This window comes from Pinus tabuliformis, chromosome 8, assembly GCF_031772625.1.
Source record: "Pinus tabuliformis cultivar Carrire ecotype Pingquan chromosome 8, CPIR1, whole genome shotgun sequence".
In the NCBI taxonomy this organism is placed as follows: domain Eukaryota; kingdom Viridiplantae; phylum Streptophyta; class Pinopsida; order Pinales; family Pinaceae; genus Pinus; species Pinus tabuliformis.
This window is the reverse complement of record NC_142294.1, coordinates 640918477-640941183: the sequence shown is the minus strand read 5'-3', so window position 1 is coordinate 640941183 and position 22707 is coordinate 640918477.

Here is a 22707-nt window from a genome sequence, read left to right as displayed (position 1 = left end):
GCTTCCTCTTGTTTCCTTTTGATTTGTAGAGTATCCATTTGCAGGGAAAAGGTGTGCAACATTTCACTCTTGAAATCCTCCAAGTCATTTGGACTCATTAGCATTGTAGAAGTTACAAAATTTAGTGGTACCATATTTTACTAGTATTCCTTACAAATTATTGATTCCATGATTATCACTTATTGATCCCTAGACCTCTTCACCTATTATTCTAGAAATGTATTCATTTATCGACCTCGCCATTATTGAAAGTGAAATTTGACATCACTCTTTTTCATGCAAATTTCACTAGATTCCAAGAGAGGTGTCTGTAAAAGGATGACAAGGATCAAACAAGGATTTCTTCATGTTTGAAACACCTAATTATGTTCATAACATTAGTTTCTCAATGAACTTTGATTCAATCTTGCTTCACATGGGTTCATATGACTAGTGCTATGAGATGAATGCTTTTAGAAAAATCGTTCAATGATAGGTCTATCACCTCCAAGCTTGTGCAATTTCCAAGCTCTGATGGTATACTTCCTACCAAATTATTTTTCCATAGAAGAATATTTTCCATCTTTTGCAGCATACCCAGCTCCTTAGGTAGAAAACCTGACAGACTATTTCCATAAAGATATAGATATACAAGTTCAAAACAGTGCTCAGCTCAAGTGGATTGATCCTAATAGTATATTTGTGTAAAGTGCAAGTGATTTCATTTTTCTTAATGATCCAAACGAAGGAGGGATTGTTCTAGAAATCCTCGTTTATGCAAGCCACAAAATAGTAATATTCTTATAGTTGCCAAGTTCAAGAGGAAGTTCACCTTCAATGTTTCGATACCCACCTCCACAAAGAAATTTCAAGTTCTATATCCAAACAAGCTCTGGTGGTATCTTGACTCTCGCCACTCAGTTGGTTATCAAATATAATATATAATTAAATCGACCAAACTGGAGCAATTGCCAAGATTTGGAGGGAGGGTTCCTTCAAGTTCATTATGGTTGAGAATAAGGGTGTGGAGATTCTTGAGGTTACCAATTTCAAAGGGTATACTTCCTATTAGTCTATTTCTACATAGATCTAACAACACTAAGTTGTTGTAATCTCCAATCTCTCTTGGAAGTGTACCAGTGAGATTGGTCACAGACATTACAAGTGATCAAAGAGATTTAAGAGTTGCAAACTATGGAGGAACTTTACCTAAGAGTTCTATGGAATCCAAAAAGATACCAGTAACGAAGTCTTTGAAAGAACATGAGATGCCACTCCATTCAGATATTTTGGTCTCCAGGATTCAAGATTCCATGTACTTAGTGTTGATCCTCTGCTACCATTCAATGTCTGCATTCATGAAAAGAGTACTTGGCCTTCTAGATTCAGCCCCATTGATGTCCATTCTGAGAGCAGGATTACATAGCTAGCCTAGCAAACCTCCACTACGAATCTTAAGATTACTACATCTGTGGCAAAATAATAGACAGACCTGCAGCTCCCATCCTAACTCTATCTAGGTCCTAAGATATAATATCTATAGAATCAGTCATGAAAGTGATAACACAATATTCAATGCCTAGTGTACCAAAGATATACAAAAGAAGTAATGAATGCAATATATCTACTGCCCATTGTGTACATGTTTAAAATTCAATTACCAATGAAGAGTTCATCTGTCAATGCCTTTTTGACCTTGTCTCATCAATGTAAAGCCTGCATTTATGGCCCATATAGACGTAAGTGTATTACCTACCTACTTCATTCCCCTATTATGGAAATTATTCCAAGTTTCATCCTTTCTTATATTCAAGAATTTTACTGACACGGTCAAGGTATGTATGCAAACCCATCATAAACAGTCATACTACTAGGTTATGCTTTGTCAAATTTCTAGGATCCAATGGATCCCATGGCACTCTTGTTTTTTAGTCTTGTGCAACAAACATAAAGCTTGTATTTTGACAAAAAGAGTCCCTTGTTTTAGTTTCTCCTTTAGGTGGTTGATATATCATCATTTGAATCTCAAGAGATGAGTGACCAACCCAAGTAATAACATTTGAAACCTCCAAGTCAATGTCTACATGGATTGGCTTGTCCACTGATGTTGTCACTAGTAACAATGGTCTTGTTGTGTTGTCATCATTAGCATAGTGCTTAACAAAAATGCTTCCTATTAGCACATATAAATACTCTAATAACTTCCTAATCTGGACCTCATTCCATAGATCCATGCACTATTCTTGTAGTATGTAATCAATGAAGAAGTTGTAGAGTATGTCAGTGTAGCTCTAGCTAGGTGTTTTGGATAGAAATTGGCATATACTCTTTATATATTGTTCATCTAAAATTATAATAGTGATTAAGACATCATGCAACGAATGTTGATAAACTAATAAAAGCTTAAAGATCAATCTAGTAATGAATTTTTATACTTTCTTCCTTGGAATTTTATAATGCATGATCCTCTATTTCTTAAGCATTCGAGCATATTTTATAGCAGGTAGCATTGTAAATGTTCACGAAATCCCTTTGTCTTAAATGAGAAGCACAGTTTTATGAATATTGTGTTCCAGCCATGTATTGTAAGTATTAATTGTTTGTATTATTAGCCTAAGAACATTTCTAGAATAGACTTGTAGTAATGTGGCAGGCATTTGGTAGTAGCTAAAAGAGTTCGCATGAAACCTAAGATAAAGATAAAGCTTTATTTTCTTACACATTTATGATTTTCTACCGACATGGGTGAAAGTGAATCATTACAAAGCTTAATACTATAAAAAATCTAAACCAGGGACAGGTTTGACGATGAAAGAAGAAGATACATTGACACTCCTTTTATTGAAACTTTTAATATTAGATTCTACTATATTGACTTAAAGTTGCAATGATCAGTGGAACAATAATTTGGTAGTTGAAATGGGAATGAAGGTTAAACAATGGTTTTGGTAGCGTGAATTTCAAGGGAAAATACAAGTTTCTAAGAGAAATGAAGGGACAAATTGAGAGGGAATTAACATGACAATGACAATGTTTAAGGTAATCTAGAGAAATTTGAATGCCAATAGCATGGAAAGTTAGGATATTTGAAGGAGTTTTACAAGAAATAGTTTAGTTAGGGAAAAGAAAATTAATCAAGGGTAACATAGGGCAATGTTGTAGAACTTAAAAGAAGAATATCTATTTATATTTATTGATAAAGTTAAAATAAACAATATGAATGTATATGTTCTAGGGTACATAATTTGGGGTGCATCTCATATTTTTTAAGTCCTCATATATGGATTGTTAGGGAGGAAATTTAGTGTTGATTATGTATGTTAGGAGATAGTATAATGGGATAAGAAGTTTGGCATGTGATTACGATATGAGAATATAGGAAATGGGGTGGAGATCCAGATCTGTTATGCATTTATCTTCATCCACTAAATATGGATGACAAAATAGACACGCAGTACACGTGGGCATAAATAAAGAGGAGGTTGGAAATAGCCCAAATCAACTAGACAATTTTTAATTGAAGAAGACATGAAAAAACCAAAATGGTATCAAAATACCTATTATGGTAGTTAGATGAGACACTTGATATAAGAGACAAGGGAGATAAAAAATAGGTAAGCCATATCATATTATGAAGTATGATTTTATAGCTAACCTTCAATAAGAATATGGGATAGAGGGTTATTGACAAGTCAAGGGAAGACTACAATGAAAGTAATCTATGAAACTTGAATGTGAAACCTTCATAAAGCTATCATTAGAAAAGAAACCCATTAAAGAAAAATGGTGTTATCAAATCAAGTAAAAGGCATTCAAAATACTTGATAGAAACAAAGTAAGCTATGTAGCAAAGGGTTTTGGCTAAAAAGAATTGCTTGATTACACCTTTATTTCTACTACACAAAATGAGAACAATTTACATGATATTAACAATAATAAGGTAATGATCAAAATTTTTATCAAATGAATAAAAAATACCTTATCATAAAGGAAGAAATCTACATTTACCCATCATAAGGTCACAAGGATTTCAAACTCTAGCAAAGAACATATAATTTGTATATCGAAGAAACATGGTTGCCTTTCATATGACAGTCCACTCACTTGAAGTCTTCATATAGAAACATGGTTTCCTTTCATATGACCTCCTCGCATTCCCAGGAGACCCTACAAAAAGGATATCATATCTGAATCATAAAATGTTGCTTCGAAAAATTCACATGCTTTTGGGTATGAAATTTAGCATTACTAAAATTTGGTTGTATTTTGTTCACCACATGAAATGGGTAAAACAAACTATTTTTGGTGTCATTTAAAAAGTGATTATGAAAAACCGATCAACATATAACAAAACATTTTGGATGAACATATAGAACATATAACAAAATCCAAAGCAAAACACTCTTCAACAAGCTTACTTAGATTTAACAAATATATCATCCCATGGTGAACAAGAAGACTATTTTAACTTAGAAGTTTTTGGCTAGACTTGTTGGTAGACCATACCCTGTTAGTCTTGAGCTTTCATTATCCTTACAATGTTAGCATGTTAATAAATTATCCCTGATAACTGTTGGGTTGTTAATATGTCATTATTATTATCAATTTTTAACACCTGTTTCATCCATTTCTACTTATTATCACTTTTTAACACCTGTTTCATCCATTTCTATTCTTCTTTATCATGTTATTTATCATGATTTATCATATAATTCCATCTTATAATTATTTATGCTCTTATGGATAAATATTATTTCTTATCCTTTATTTTTAATAAATTGATTATTATTTATGTTTTTACCAATGATGGTTTATTAATAAATTTTTTCACCATTCTAGCCTCCAAGATATTTTCCAAATTGAAGATTTGATCTCCATCTCATCATTAAATATTCCAACTCAAAAATTCACTGGAATAAGAAGTGACAATTTTGCATTAGACATTTTTGGCAAATGAAGAAGAATCTGGAAAATCCAAAACATGGGTTTTGTCCAAAATGGACCAAATTAGATTTAGAATGAGCTGTTTTCCCAAATTCAGTCCATACTAAGAGAAATGGAAGGTTCTCTGAAGACGTTTTTCTCAGATTCGTTGTTGTGGCCGTTTTCCAAAATATCTCAGCTACAATGCCAAATTCGACCTGTTCTTGTTGAATGATTGATGAAGAGATATTCCAGATAGGATCTTGTTTATCAATTTGTTGTGAGAAATCCAATTTTGTAATGAGAATCATATTGTAATCACCTCTGTTGTAACTGCTCTCTGTTGTCTCAGTGTTTAAATGAAAACGAAGATCAGAGAAGGGGACTCATGATTCATGATTCATAATTCATGATGGGATAGATTATGAGAGATTAAGTTAGGGATTATTAGAGATAGGATAGGATATGATAGGATAGGAGGAAAGGGGGACTGTTGCATTACCATTGTAATTCTCAAGGCTTTTGCTATTGTAATGATTTCACAGTTTGATTATTAATAAATAAAATAGTTGTTGTTCCATTATTTGATACTGGTGTAAGTTCAGCGGTGCTTACTGGCGGCTAAGGGCCTAGCCCTGGTGGATCCAATTGCTACCTGTACCATTATTTTACAGTTCTAGTCATGTGATGGTTTGATTTACTTTTCATTGCTTTTGAGTTTCATTGCTTTCTAACTTCTTGTTCTTGTACATTTTCGTGAAATCATTTCATGCATGAAATGACAATTGGATGGCGTTGCTATTTTCTTCCACCATAACAAAGATTGCTATTCATTACAACTTAAATTGTTATGTTGTTCATTTTGGTTATAAAGCTTCACTATTCACTTCAGATTTTATCGTGCATTACAGGTTGCTGCTTATTTAGTATTGTTGCTCATTTCTATTAATTTCATAGTGTTGTTCATTTCCATTTAGTATTGTTTTTCATTTATCTTTGCAGTTCATTTCCATTTAGCGTTGCTGTTCATCTTCAATAATTTAGTATTACTGTTCATTTCCATTAATATTTCATTTCTGTAAGATATGCTTTTCTATTCAATTCATTTCTGCTAAGGTTAAGCTTTGTTGTTCAATTTTTCAATAGACTTAGTCGTTGTTCTTTTCTGCAAGGATTTGATTTCATATTCTAATTGATATTGTAGCAAGTGTGTTTTAGTAAGCATTTCCAATTGAATTTCCATTTCCAATTATTTTCTTTAGTGTGGATTGAAAGATCAACAACTGTAAAGAACATTGACTATAGCTGTCTAAGTTCTCAGATTGTGGATCCTGTTTATGTTTGATTTCATTTATATCAGTTGACAGAGGAAAGAGTTATCACTACTGCATCCTTGACTGATAAATTGTTGTAGTTTTCTGAGTGAATGATTTAAGTTTCAGAGTGTTAAGTTTCTTTTAATTGTAAGTAGATTTTATTTCAAGCATCCATTTACTCTTGTATTTAAAGCATTGTAATGAAAATTTAGAAACATTACTCTTGAGTAAATAGCCACCTCAGACTGAGTACACTCTTGAAATAAAAAATCATACCTGGATTGATAATTAATGTGAAGATAATTACGAGTTAAAAAGACACATTTTATCACTCAACAATAACCCGAGGCAATGCATTAACTATGGTTTACAAAGGTGAGGGAAGCAAAGAAATATCGCTGGTTCCCTTAGATGACAACATCTTTGTGACAGGGTAACTTTCTATTAGGATAGAGGATTTAGGAATGGTTCATTGGAGGCCTTGAACTGGTCAACTCTATTCTATATTAATAGAATATTTTTTTGATTATTACATCGATAGCAGCATGAACATGTGCAGAAAAACATAGACACACTTTTTAATGCATAAATTACCAATTCAAGAAACATCTCCAATACTACCGATTATGTATATAAAGGAATCCCCCAGCCTATTCTATTACATATTGCTCCTAATTTTCAAAATTGCTTCCGATTAGTAATAGCTCATTGTAAGGGTATTGCTTTCATTAATTTGTTGTATTTCTATTGCCATTTGGACCTTTCCTGTTCTATCTAATATAAGCAACTAGGCATTACATTTCATTTCATTGATTGGTTGACATGAGAGCCACATCTGCTGACATTATCAATAGTTGAAAGTATTATTATCTAAGGCAAGTGATGAAGTCAGGAAACTTGTTTTTGCATAATTTTCTCTATCCAATACAACTTTTAGGGAAGATTCTTTAAAGCACTCTCAGAAAGAATTGTTGAGACAAAAACTAGTTGGAGTAGAGCACACCTTGTACTGCCACTCTATTCAGTTGTTGATTACAAAAGCCTAACAATTGATAATGTCTGTTAGGGATACATTTCTACACTCACTAGATGAAATAAAACATAGGAAAATACATTTAGTTTCAATGGAAACCTCATTTATTCCCAAAATTCCAATGAAACCTTGGCTAACACATGAGCTACTCTGGCCCGAATTCCCTAATTCTCACTATGGTGTGCTCGACCAAAATGACATTTCAAAAAGGAAAATAGAGGTCTCTAATTTGCGACTTTGCCTGTGAAATGAAAAATAGAGGTGAATATTCACATAAAATACACAACTAAATGAGCTCTATATCCTTCTAATTTATATAAAATGTATGTTAATAATGATATAAGAAATCTAGTTCAGAATTCCCTAAAATAAACCAAAAATAGAGTGATAGGCCACAAAGGTAAAATTTTGTCAATGTCATCTCCCAAGGTTTTAGCAAAGAACAAAAAATCAATAATATTTGAGAAAGAAGTATAATTAAGACATAAAACCCTAATTTTAGTTCAGGTTCCATACCTCAACATGCAACAAATAGTCATAATTTCAGTTCTGACCATATTGTGAAAATATTACCCTTGTCATGGCTATTGAAAATCATGGAGACATTGGATGGAGCAAGGGCTATGGGAACCCTCCATTTTAAAGTGCATGGCATGATAGTCACAATGTCAGATTAAGAGTGGCATGGCGGGTAAAGAATGGTTTCCAAGCCTCTTAGTGGCAGTAATAAACACATGAAAACCCAACCGCCCATCTCCATTAGCCTTCATAGATAGATAAAGCTAGTGACATAGTGCAGTCCTGGGCAGAGAAATCCCCATTTTCTTAGTGCCCTCCAATTCCATACCCATATACCAATATCATTAAGCATATAATATGCAAAAACCCCAGGCGAAAAATCTCGTCCAATAAGCCTCTCTTCAAATAGATGTTCCATCACCTTCGACCCTGCTACTCCCTGGGAAAGAGACAAGTACGTAGACACGTCTAGCCCAACTTTGTTAGCAAATATAGGGACCTTGCTCAGACCTCCCAGGTTCACCGTAACCATAATTTGATTCACTATCTTGCAGCTTTGGCCTCAGTCTGAATGCCCCAGATAAGTCACTAATCCTATAGCCCTGAACAAGGAGTCTAGCTTTGCCACAGTCTTGGCATGGCTCCCCACCAAGATAGCCAGTGTTGTCCTTAGCCCATTTTCCCCCTTCAACACCGACACATCCACGGATTTGAAGCCTATAACTCGATCACCCCATAGCCTGAAACATGGATTCCATATTCGCCACAGTCTCCACACGACCCTTCACCAAGATATTCAGAGTGTTTTCCTTATCCCCTTTGTCCCCGCCAGACATTGGCACATCCACAGGTTTGCAGATCCCATAGCCCTAAAAAGGGAGTCCAGGTTGGCCACAGTCTTGGCATGCTCCTCCACAAAGATAGCCAAAGTGTCCTTAGCCCCTTTGTCCCCGCTCGACATAGACACATCCATGGATTTGCAGATTTACCTTGGTCTTCTATTTCCCTAGAGGATAGGCTACAGGTCAAATCGACCAAAATGATTCCATTCCCAGGGACCATGAATCCCTTTTCACAAGGCATGTGATCTTGCCAGGCTTCCAGACATAACAGGTAGCTAGTTGTTTTTCACTCTTCTTCCCCAAACATAATAGGTATCCAGCTGCTTGCGCTCTTTTTCCCCAAAGACATAACAGGTAGCCAGCTGCTTGTGCTCTTTCCTGGATAATAACTTAGCCATCAAAATAATAATTTAATATAAAATAAGTTTTCCAAACAAAATGTAATTTTAAGTTGAAATTATAATTTTGTTTTATAATTTGGTTCAATATACTTTATTTTCCTTCTTTTCTTGGTCTTATAGATTATTTTTAGTATTATGGACTTTAAAACATCATTTCATTTTATTTCAATAAATGTTTTAAACACTCCTTAGTTGTGGCAGTGAGGTTTGTTTAGACTTGTGGCAAGGCATGATAGTATCACCAGTTCCCAACCAAAAAAATAGGGGACACTTAGAAATGAATGAGACATGTCACAATGTAAGCCACAATTATCAAAGCCAAAATTATTAATAATGTAGAGTAACATTCAGTGGGAACCTTAAGGTACATGAATGATGTTAAAGGTGGAACGAAGAGCACAAGATTACACAGAAACTATAGAGAAACATTCCTTAATGTTTTCACCATCTTGACCACACTCTATATATGCAAGAAAATCCCCTTAAAGATCTTGACCCACTACATTCTTCAAGCCATTAAAGATCATAAACCCTAATTTTCCAAAGTTCGATCCTTTGAAGACCCTCCAAGGTAGATGCCAAGAGGACCACATCGTCAATAAGAGGATAATGGAGAACAAGACATGTTGAAAGAATCAAGGGTTGAATATGCTCCTACAAAAAAGAATCATGCTCATTGATATATATCTTGAACAATGTGGGTGAGAGAGGATGCCTGTGCTTCACCCCAATGGTCTTCTTGATAAAACTAGACAATACATTCATTATTTAGAGGCAACCAAGAACAAACTAATAGACATATAATAGAAGTAAACAAAATATTTGAAATTCCAATGTCATTCATGGAACAATGCCTCCCTCAAGATAACATCAAACAAATTTGAAAAACCTACAAAGTAGAAGAAGCCTTTTGAAGAGAAATGTCTCCCCTCCTCCATGATGGCACAAATGTTGAGGATATGGTTGATGGTTTGATATTGAAGTCAAAATCCTTCCTTAACCCTTGAGCCAAAGAGGTCTCTCCTCAAGTATCTCTACTAATATCTTATGAAGAGTCATAGCATTTAGCTATGAAAGTATGACCCACCATGATCATATTAATAAATGAAAACCACTAACTTCTTGTTTGCCCATTTTTAGTAGTGAAAGTAGATTTCTTTCTCTAAACTAGCCTGACTTAATGAAAAAATAAATGTATAATTTCATTGAAAATATGATAATAACCAAACTCAATTTTTTTTTTCTTTATATGGTGTCACTTGTGTAATTTGAATTGATATATTAAATTTATTGAAGTGTCTTCACTGTTCCTAATAGGTAGAACTAGTGGAATGCAATTCCAATATGAACAGATAGCATTCCACCATGAATATTTATATATTTAGAAGCCATTAATAAATGTTAGTGCTTGATATGTTTCTCATGAAAGGAACCTGTTGGACTACATGGAAAAACAAAATACATTGAGGTATAAAAAAATTTCCATGCACACCATAGAACTAAGCTACTTCAATAATATTTGTCCTTGTGCCATTTATAAAATTTTCCCTTATTAACTAATTGATATTGTGATTGTTAAGTTATTTGATAAATTGGAATATATCAACCATTAATTATACATGTTTTTTATTTCAATGTTTTTAATAATAAAGTGTCAAAGGTTTAGTTAAGAGCTAGTAGCAATAAGGATTATTTCAATTGGTAAATGCTCTTACAAAAGAGTTCATAGATCTCTCGATAGAAAACCTTATTAATTCCCTTAGATTACTAGTTGGTATTTTAGTTTCCAGTTACTATTTTTCTCCATTTCAAGACCAAGAAACAGGGTAAATCTATGGGTATTGACAATGTATCACCAACCTCCCTTAACACTTTTAATACATTGGTGAGTGAGGGAAAACATTTTTTGAAAAATGAAATGAACAATAGTTCATTTACTAAGTAATAGCCAAATATTAATAATATATAAGATATATATGATAAAATTAATGGACCCATTTGTAACACCCACTCCCCAACTATTTTATTTTATGATTAGTTATTATCCTACCTACTAAAATATTTATTGCTTGGTAATTTCTTGTTGGTGTTATTAGTATATATACAAGGTATGTGTATGCTATCTACATACCCATAACTCACATGGATATGATAGTATTCTATGGTCTATTATGCTAAATGATTGATTAATGATTAAGCTTGTGATTAGAGTTAAGTTTTATTAAGCTTGATTATGCTTTTAAGTATAGCCTTATAAATTAATTTTGGTCCTCTCATGACTCTTTGACTTTGATTAAATAACTAAAATTGTTTGATTATTTATCATGTATTAATTCTTATTATTTGGTGGGGGAAGGGTGGGGGGGAGGGAGAATGTTAGTTATGGGACTTAAAGAATGGGTAGGTGAACCATTAATGGGGAATAGATATTTTGGGGAAGGAGAGGGAATAAGTCTTGGAAGGAGAGGATGGTGAGAAGGAATTCTAGTCATTTTTTCATATTAGGGTTTGTTGAAGTTTTGGGGAGAGAGGAGAGGAACAAAGTTGAAAGAGTTTGGATACTAAGGGTTCTCTAAGGAGGCTAAGAGAGGTGATAGTAACTTGATGATTTAAGCAATGGATTTGAAAACACTATGGGTGGTAGTTAGGGTTTGGGAGCAGAGGGTAAGGGAATTTGTGGAGGTTCCCTAGGGCTAGGATGTCAGAAAGGTTGTTCCTAGTTGGTTGGGTCACAAATTTAGTCAGGTGGGCTTGAAGGTCATGGGAAGGAAAGCGGCTTCATGGACCTCACAAAATCCATGTAGTCTTCTTACTATTGATGTTATCTAAATTAGTTTATGAATATTATATGTGTGTGTACATATTTCTACATATATATTTACATGCTTGCAAAATGTTGTTAATTCAAATGAATATACAAAATGTAACATTCATGGTCGTGGGCTGCCAAATGAAATAACAATTATAGTGGAATAAGGTACTTATCGCTAATCTCTATCATAAGGAAATTTGGTAGATTTAGTACAGGTGCTTCTAGCCTTTCAACGATTCACAAGATCCAATTTATTTTGATTTTATCTGATGGCTTGTTGAATCCATTGCTTCATCTCTTGATATGTATCTAAAATGACCCATCTGTTAATCTGTAGGGAAAACATACTGCCTCTGAATTTCAAATGTGGGATTGTCATCATCTTTGAACTTCAGGATTCAAGGTCACAAATTGAAGCTTGTGGATGTAGAAGGATCTCACACCATTCAAAATGTCTATGATTCTCTTGACATTCATGTTGGCCAATCCTACTCTTTTCTGGTCACTGTGGATTAGCCACCTCAGGACTATTACATTGTTGCATCTACCCATTTCAAAAGTCCTGTTATTTTTAATGTTGGAATTTTCCACTACAAAAATTCCCAGAAGCAGGTTTCTAGACCAATTCCAGGGGGTCCAACAATAGAGATTGATTGGTCTATGAACTAGGCCAGAACCATTAGGTTTGCTTCTTGCCCTGCTTACTTTGGTTTTAGCATAATGTATGTGTGAGATAATATTATAGATTTTACAGATAGATAGATAGATGATTGTATATCTGTATGATTTATAATGTTTTACGATTACCAGAAAATATAGATAAAATATCATCATGGAAATTGGGGATAACTATTAAAAATAAATTTCGAAGAATGGTTAATGGTTTTTTGGTTTGAGTAGTTGGGATTGTGGCTTTCCATCTCATCTATCCAGGTTCAAGTCTCCCGAAGCATGTTCTAGACTATATTGTTTAGGTTAGGTTCAAGAAGGAGGAAGCCCCAAAGAATCTCAGCTAAACAAAGCTGAATTTTAAAATATCTAGGAGTTTGTACCTATCCTATATAATCAAGCTCTCAAAATTTGAATGGCTATTGTTGTACATATGGAACTTGAAAGCGAGTGCAGCTTGTTCCAATCCACAAGGATATTTCCACTACAGGAAAATCAACATTACTCAAACAATAATCCCATGTTTTTTTTTCTTTGTATGATGATATGTATATGTTATGTTTTAAAACTTATAAACTGAACAAAAATTGAAATATATATTTTAAAAATGTAACATAAGAACACATAATAAAATACGCAATTATAAGTCAATGAAAATGAAGGGGCATTTTACCTTAACACAATAACTTAAACCGACTCAACTAGCATATGATCCAAAAGATGTATTGGATATTTAGGTATTTCAACTATTTCATGTTGTCTCTAGAGAAACTTCTATGAGGTGGAAGAGAATGAGGAAGGAGATTATCATGCTATGAAAAAGCAAAGAAAAGTAAGTTGTCTAGACTAATTTCATAAGTTTAGTTATTGATAAACTAGAACTAGCTTGCCTAAGAAAAAGTGAGGATCGATTGGACTCAATGCAACAACTAGTTCATCAACTTGTTACTAAAAATGTCCAAATGAGAGAATAGGTAGAGCAGTCATAACAACAGAATAAGAAACAAAATACATATGAGCTATCCTTTATACTTGAGTAGGAAATTGTCATTTTTAAAGAGGTAAATAAAAAACTACGAGAACCAATCGATATGCTAGATACTCTTAACATTCTCCTCAATTACTAGCTAATGAATTTGATAGTTGTCTACAATGGATTTCAAATTCAAAAGCTACTTAATAAGGAATTGTTGGAGAAGAAGAATTTCACATTTGATCCTTGGGAAGTATCATCCCTTATACTTGGTTTCAATTTGGTCATCTTATACATTGGGTACTTAGTGGTTTGGTAAATGACTATTATAGGTCTTGTTTTGCAATTCCTTCCAGATTTATAATAAACAACCTTAAATGTGGATATATGTAATTTTCTACTCATCAACTCAAATTTCCTCATCAATTTCCCCCTTTAAATAGTTTATAATTATTGCATTATTGCATTTAGTATAGCTAGTATCCCCATAGGTGCACCCATCATTGTAATGATCACACACATCGCATAGCACTTACACACAACTGAGCACATGAGTTGAGCCAAAATTTGAATTGTCCACTCCTACCAAATTTTGTGAGGTCCAGTTGGGACGTCATATGATAGAGAGGCACTAACTATTGTTGGGAATTTTTTCCGCTATCAAAAGGTATGTGAATTATGGAATCAAGGTCCATAATAAGGTTGAGACCAAAAAATGTGGTCATTTAAGGCCTCAATATGGATCCTAAATCTTTTCTCTGGAAATTTTCAAGGAGGGAGAAGTAGTAAAAATGACACATAAAGTTGATTCCTCCAAATATTCCGCTCTAAAATATGGCTGAAAAATAATAGATTGATCCAACCACAATTATTTATACTTTATAAACCTTCCTCTTGGATCGTATCTAACAACATATGAACAAATTGTTTTACCTAGAACATTTAAGTAAAAGGTTGACTCACATTGCTTAGAATAACATAATATGCCATTCTCAAAATCCTCCACCTCCTCAAGTTAAAAAATAATATTATGGGAAGGAAAAGTTACTTTGAATCCTAACACAACAAATGTGATTGGCATCAAGGGGCAAGATAAGAAATATCTAATTGCAGAAAGGAGAAACCATTCCACATTACTCTTTGGGTTCACTCAGTGTTGAGATGATCTTGGAGGAGTTGGAGAAAATATTCCCTCTCCAGAACTAATGATCTTAGCCCTCCTAGGCCTTCTAAAATATTGGCACAACTATTGGGACTCTGTAAATGGAAGGGACAAATTACCAAATTGGGAGAGACTTCAATCTGATTTAGTGCAGGAAGAAATTCAATAGAACACTAGAGATGGAGTAACATCCAAATCTAAGGAGGAAGAGAATTTTTCCTTCGTTGGAAAGGGAAATAAGGGAAAGGGAAAGAAGGCCCAAATAAAACCATATACTAACTAGAACACTAGATAGAAGAAGGAATTGAGCAAGATAAAATGTTTCCATTGCCATGAATTCGGGCATTATGCAACAAAGTTTTTGCACACGAAGTATAACAAGAAGCCTTCAAGAGGAGCAGGAGGTGAAGCACTTGTCTCAAAATTTTGAATTAGACTTCACCTTGATTGCATGTATGGAAAACACTATAGTGGGGAGTGTGTGGTATCTATATTCAGGTACCTGGTTCCATATGACATGATGTAAAGAATTCTTTAGTAGCCTAGAGGAGAAGGATCTCCAGATGCACATAAAAATTGGGGATGATGGGTGGTACAATACCAAAGGAACTCGTACTATAACCTTCAAGAGGGAGTCAGGCTCCCATCTTCATTTGAAAGATGTAATGTATATACTTGGATGAAGAAGAACTTGATCTCTATAATCGTAATGGAGGATCATGGCTATGATGTTGTTTTCAGTAATGGGAAATCCTTTCTAAGACATGTAGTTACTGAGAAAGTGAAACAAATTGGATTTTGTGTGAACAACCTATACAAACTTGAGGTGGAAGCTTGCATTACACTAAGTAGCAAGGTAGGAGAAGTGAAGAGTTGGGATGTTCGAGAAATCTAGCACAGACACATGGGAGACTTGCACCATGGGGCCTTAAAAATCATGCAGTAGATTACCACCAGTCTCCCAAAATTCACCCTTGACCAGCATGATGTCTGCAAGGGATTCACATTGGGTAAATATGTCAAATCCACCTTCTAGGGTCAAGATAACATAGCTGGAGTAATCTTGGAGTGAGTCCACTCTAATGTATGTCGACCATTTTCTACAACCTCTACAACAAAACACCAGCATTATGTTATTTTTTTATGACTTTTCAAGAAAATGTTGGATCTTCTTCATGCAGAAGAAGGATGAAGTTTTCTCAAAATTTTTTGAATTCAAAGCATTGGTTTAAAAGGATACTAGTCAGAAATTGAAAGCCCTGAGAAATGATAATGGAGGAGAATATGTATTTATCACCCTTAAGTACTTTTGTGCCAAATATGGTATTAGAAGAGAATTGATACCACCCCATAACCTACAACAAAATGGGGTAGTTAAAAGGAAGAACAAAATAATAGTGGGAGTAGAATGAGCCATGTTGCATGATCAGGTGCTGCCATTACACCTATGATAATAAGCATGGAACAACACAATCTATTTGTAGAACTAGAGTCCTCATAGGATACTTGGCATCATCACACTCGAAGCTTTCTATGCGAGGAAGCCAGTTGTATCTCATTTCATAATTTTTGGAGCTATTGTGTATTGCCATGTCTCTAAGGATAGCAGGAAGAAACTTGAGCCTGCAACTGAGATGGGAGTCTTTGTAGGATACATAGAGACACCACATAAATATAGGGTGTATTTTTCGTCACCCAACATGATAGTAATGAGGAGAGATGTTAAATTTGATGAGGAGAAGGCTATGAGATTCTCTCTAGAGTGAGATTTGAGTATCCCATAATAGGAGGAGCTTATAGTTCCTAAGGAGGAGCCTCATGCAGAGATTTAGGAGGTTTTGGAGCAGCCACATGTAGAGGAGTAGACAAGAGGCCGAGTGGAGGCACCCACTCAACCAAAATCTTCCATTGAGGGGAGGAAGAGAACCAAAGAAGCTGACAGATTGGTACAAGATGCATGGGAGCATGTGGGAGCTCCTTCATCTTAGCATAGGAAGAGGATGTCACCAGATAGGTACATTGGGTATATGGCTCTCATTACAGAGCTCATTGAATTAGAGCCTTCTTCATTTGAGGAAGCAATTTCTCAACCAGTGTGGGTTGATGCCATGGTGGAGGAGTATGAATCCATCATGAAGAACAATGTATGGGAGGTGGTGTCGAGGCTAGAGAACAAGTCAGTAGTTGGTTCCATATGGATCTACAAAGTGAAGCATGCAGCTCATGGGAGCATCGAGAAGTACAAGGCTAGATTTGTGGCCAAAGGCTTCTCTGAGGTAGAGGGAGTGGACTATGAGGAAACATTTTCACCAATGGAAAGACATTCCTCAATCATAACCATTCTAGCATTAGCTACATAGATGGGGTGGAAGATCCACCAGATGGATGTGAATACCACCTTTCTCAATGGTGTTATTGAGGAAGAAATTTACATAGAGCAGCCAGAGGGATTTGAGACATATGATTGGGAGACATGTGTAGACTCAAAAGAGCCCTGTATGGTGTCAAACAAGCACCCTAAGCATGGTACACTCGAATTTATACATATATTAGTTGATTGGGATTCACCAAAAGTGAAGCAGATGCCAACCTCTATCACATTGTGGTATATGTCAAGTTGCTTATCTTGGTATTGTATGTTGATGACTTGATACTTAGAGGATATGAGTAGTGATTTAGAGATGAAGGACATGGGATTGATACATTACTTCCTTGGGTTGGAAGTATGGTAGGGTGATGGTGAGATGTTTATGAGTCAAGGCAAGTATGCCTCTGAATACTTTAGAGATTTTACATGGAGAACTACAAGCCTATGGACACACCTCTAGCTACAAACTAAAGGAAGGAGAGTGCTTCCTTAGGAGAGGCAGTAGATGCTACCATCTAAAAACAACTTGTGGGATCCTTGATGTATCTGGTGAACACAAGGCCTAACATACATTATGCAACTAATTAGTTGAGTCAAGCCATGGTTAAGCCCACCAAGCTTTATTGGAAGGCAAAAAATCATGTGTTGAGGTACCTCAGAGGTACAACTAAGAATGGGGTATAGTAGAGGAGGACAAAGGGAGTGAAGCTCCAAGGCTTCACTAATGCAGATTAGGCAGGGAGTCCATCAAACAAGAAAAGTACTTCGGGTGCTATCTTCAGTGTTTGGTCTGCAACTATTTCCTGGTATAGTAGGAAACAGAGGTATGTGGCACTCAACTCAACAGAGGTTGAACAAATGGCTACAACTAAAGAATCATGTGAGGCCATATGGATGAGGAAAATACTTGTGGGTATTTTCAGACAACAGATCGATTTGACAATGATTTATTGTGATAATCAGAGTTGTATCAAACTCTTTGAGAATCTAGTATTTCATGACAGGTCCAAGCACATTGATATCGGGTACCATCACTTGCAAAATTGTGTGCAGAGGAGAATTATGATGTTACAGTAAAGTCCAAGTGAGAAGCGGGATGCAGATATATTGAAAAAGGCATTTTCAAGAGGAAAATTCAAATTCCACAGGTGCAGGATATGGGTGGTTCAAAATCCCTTTCTTTCTAAGAGGGAGTGTTAGAAAATGTAACAAGAAAGGCTAAATTTGACTTGTTCCTTACTCAAATTTAGTAATTCGATTTTCTAAATCAACAATATGACTTGGATGGAAGTTAACTTGTGTGACATGGCCTTGCCTACTTTTTTAGTCTGTAAATTCTAGTTATAGGCTAGAAGTAGAGTTGTGGATGCAGTGTTGCTAAAATCTCGCAATCTAATTCAGTTATTTTCAGTTTGACTTAGTTAATTGAGCTCAAGCAACTAGTTGAGTCAGTTGAAGGTAAGTTTCATAGTAGAATCATTGTTAGCTCAATGATTTCTTAGTTAAACTAGTCTAACAGCAAAAAATAACCTAGACATGCATGGAATTTGAATAGCCAAACTATAGTGGAGGAAAAGGCACATTTTAATTATTAATTATATACTAGTTAAGTGTACATGTTTGTTACGGGTCTATTTCGGCGCATCACTCCTAACATTCAGATCAGTTCTATTAGGGCTCATCAAACACGAATTCAGTTGTTACATGCCCTAGACAAATCAACGCATTGAATGCCTCCTTCTCTGAATGTTTCATAGCCTGAAGCCTTCTTGAAATGCCTCCTTTGGACACCAGCGTAGCCTAAGCCTTGAGATAGTGCACTGCAGAGCAGGCAGGCCCACTATGGCCTACATTGCAGTGCACTTAGGCCCTCTTTGACCTGCATTGGGTGAGATTGAGTGAAATTTACATAGGGTTATGGGAATATTCCTTCATTCTAGATGATTCTCAAAGGATCCCTTCTCTTATCTCCTTCTATGACCTCAAAATTGGATAGGCTAAGGATCCATTAACCTCCTATCCTCTCATCCCTTGCTCCATGGAAACTAACTCCATGTTTGGAAGGCCATTCAATACCCTCATTTATGACAAAACCACCTCCATTTCCTATAAATTTAGCACTCATCATAGTGATCTGTGGGCTAGAATCTGAAGTTTGTAAGGAAATTCTATTGGTTTGAGGATTGAGTTTACGTTAAGGAATGTTATGTTGCCGGAGTGTTGAGTTTTGATGTGGTGAGGGTTTAAATGCAGCTGGTGGAGTGGCACAAGATCGAACTGTATTAGGTGATACTCTTCCTTCTACATTAATAAAGAGCTTATTCCTTTTCTCATATGATTTTTCATATCTGTGATCATTATGTGTTTCAGTGTATTCGATTCCATTATTTTATAGTTGATAGTTCATGTATGCTTTGATCATTTCTTATGTCTATTTCTCTTGACGCAGGTACCTTTTGAGCGGGTTTAGTTCAAGTGGGAGTGATGGGAGTGATTCAAAAGAGATTTAGGAAGTGAAAGACAACAAGTAAGTTCCTCCATCTCATCTATCTTCTATAAGAAAAGGTTAAACGACTTTCATTCTATTGTTCTAGGTGTAGTCACCCACCTAGGGAAGATGTGTTTATCTATAGATGCAAATTCCATGTAACAAATTGTTGACACCGTTGGGGAATGAATGTCATTCTTGGTGGCTTTCCCTCATCATATCACACCATAGTAGACTTGTCTTAGCTTTATTGATCTTATTTCAGACTTTTTGAAGTGCTTTTAGTCAAAAATTGTGCTTGAATGTCTCCTGAATTGACTCTTTGGCATGAGTGCAGTGTTGGTCTTGACACAGTGCACTGCAGAGTAACCCCTTCCTTAGAGACAATGCATTGCAGTGCATTGTCTCCCTCTTTGGCCTGCGCTAATTCCTTTTACGCTAAAAAATTCACCTTTGGTCTAATCTTTCCAAAGTTGCTTCTCTTGTTGTTTGCTGAAAGATCAATGGTTCTTGTGGTTTTGAAATCAAGTTGTATTTCTCCTCCTAGCTCTACTTTGCCCTTGATTGTTTAGTGTTTCTTAAATGATTTCTTTATCATGGTCAATTCATTGTCAAAGTTAGCTTATATTCGATTAATCTTTTCTGAAAAGGAAGTGTCGTAAAGTATTCATTTCTTTCGAAAAGGAACCGTCGTAAAGTCTTCGTTTCTTGCAAAATGGTTGATTGATTGTATGTGCATTTAGTTTCCTTTTGTTCATCTAAAAATTAAGGGAATTGAAAAGAAAAACTTGCATTATGCATCTATAGGTTTCTATGTGCTTGTAGGAATGGTATAGGGAAATTGCATTAGATGTGCTCTTTGCTCTTTGATTAAACATTATGATTGTTCTACCCCTTGTAGTTAAGGTTTTCATTGTTCAAAATAAAATGAAAGAATCTTTCTCATCATGGTTGCATTCTAGGAATTTCAAAGACAACACACAGTGAACCTGAAAGATAAACTCTTAATTAAGATCAACTTAAAAGTTATCTCAATTAACCTAATGGAGCATTGTCACCTAACGAATAACATTTAGAGGTTATAGGCTAGATATGTGTTCCAGCATCATAAAACATAGCAATTGTTATTAATTTTCCATGCTACATTTTGAGTGTGATACCTCATTCAACATACGTTAGTATACCTTAGCTCGTGCATGTAGCTTCGGGTATATATGATGGTGTTATAGTACGAAAAGTATAAAGAAATGCTCTCACTATGTTGTTTCACATTAGACAACGCTAACACGGATTAGGCCTCCACATTCTTTCAAGTATATATGGAAGGACTACATTAGGTTTCTATCCATCCATAGGTAACCAAGTCATCCACCTTGTACACTGTGATACACTAAACACAGCATTCAGGTACATTTCCTACACGTATGTTAAGTCCTTGGTTTACTGAGGTAGCATATTGTAGTTCAGAGTTACTTGGTAATCCTTTTGCCTAGATTATCCCTCTTTTGTTTTTTTATGTTATTTTGATTAAAATAAATTAATTGACCACGGATAACATCCTCCACATCATTACTTAGTTGATCTTAGGTTGAAACACATGGAAACAACTCCACAGTCCACTGATAAAGGAATTCCTTTTGATTGGAATCCTAGTCCTTTTCCTCCTTTCAGAAATATTGGTACACCTTATATGGCTACATTGTCCCTTCCAGGACTTACCATAGGCTTTCCAGTATGGTTTTTCTCAACCTCCTTGGCCCTGCACTGAATATTCCTACAAATGGAAAAAAATCAACCTCCAGTTGACCCTAAATTTGACCCTTTACCTTCTTCGTCGGTTGTTTCTTCCTCCCCTTCTTCATCTTCTCTTGGTGAAAGCAATGACACTAGTAACCAAGTGGACAAGAAGTAGAAGAAGAAGAAGAAGAAAATTTAGTAGGGGGAAACCAAGCAACCATTGCTTCGAATGTAACTTCTGATGAGAAACCATCCGATAAGCCTCACAAACTTCGATATCCTTGTAAAATTTGTATGGGATACCATCTTCTTCAAAATTGTTATAGTATTCCTCAGATATTAGAATAATGGCCTTCTCAATCACATCATCCTATGTCATCAACTTCTAAAGATCATGCTGGTGACACACCATCAACTAGTGGTAGTAAAGTTCATGGAAAGAAGGGTAAAATTAAGTTTCCCTATAGGTTATGTGAAGGGAATCACCCTTTCACCTTTGCCCCTATCTGGATGAAGCTAAAAATTTGTTGGATAACCATCCTGCTTCCCCGCAGCGACTTCCATCTGGTTATAGGAGACTCTCCCTTAATCCTTCACTATTTGATGAATTGACTGACACAAATCAACCGTCGGTCAAACCCACTCTCTTTGTATGTGAATCCCATGAGTCTATACCTGACCAATCACAAGTCGAGGAAACAGTTGACCCGATTTCACCTTCAATTAATCGTACCTTTCCTATAGAGAGTGAATATGATACCACTCAGGTTATTTTCGCTTCTTTAGATTCTAATGAGCTTGGAGGCAATCCTCTTGTTCCATGACGACAGAAGGAAAATCCTCCCATTCTCGTAACTCAAGGAGGTAATTCTCCCATTCTTATGGTACCCCCTCCAAGTAGTTTGGTCACTTCCTTTGATTGGAATTGACTAGCAAGATGTCATCTTCCTTCTTATGTGCCTTTTGAGATCATAGTATAGGTTTCTAATATGATTGTACCTAGCACTACTATAGATGAAGGTGCATCAGTGAGTATCCATTCCTCCACTGCTTGGAAAGTGCTCGGTTCACCACCACTTGTACACGTTACCCAGAATCTGTTGGCTTTTCACAGAGGACCAAGTCAACCATTAGGTATCCTTCCTTAGTTTCCTATTACTTTGGGAGGAAAAATTGTTTATCTCAATGTGATGGTAGTCCCAGGCCCTTTAGATTATAATTTAGTTCATGGGCATGAATATCTTTATGACATGGGAGCTATTGTTTCAACACTCTTTTGAGTGGTGTGTTTCCCGTATGAAGGCAGAATTGTCACTATTGACCAACTTTCATTTCCTGGTCCAAATATAGCTTCTAGTCAATGATCTTCCCTAAATGGTCCTTTTGTACCAATGGTATCTTCCCAACCATGGGTAAATTATGTGGCAACCCATTCCATGCCTACATCAACTGACGATCAATTCTGTGATGTTGTGCAATATGTAC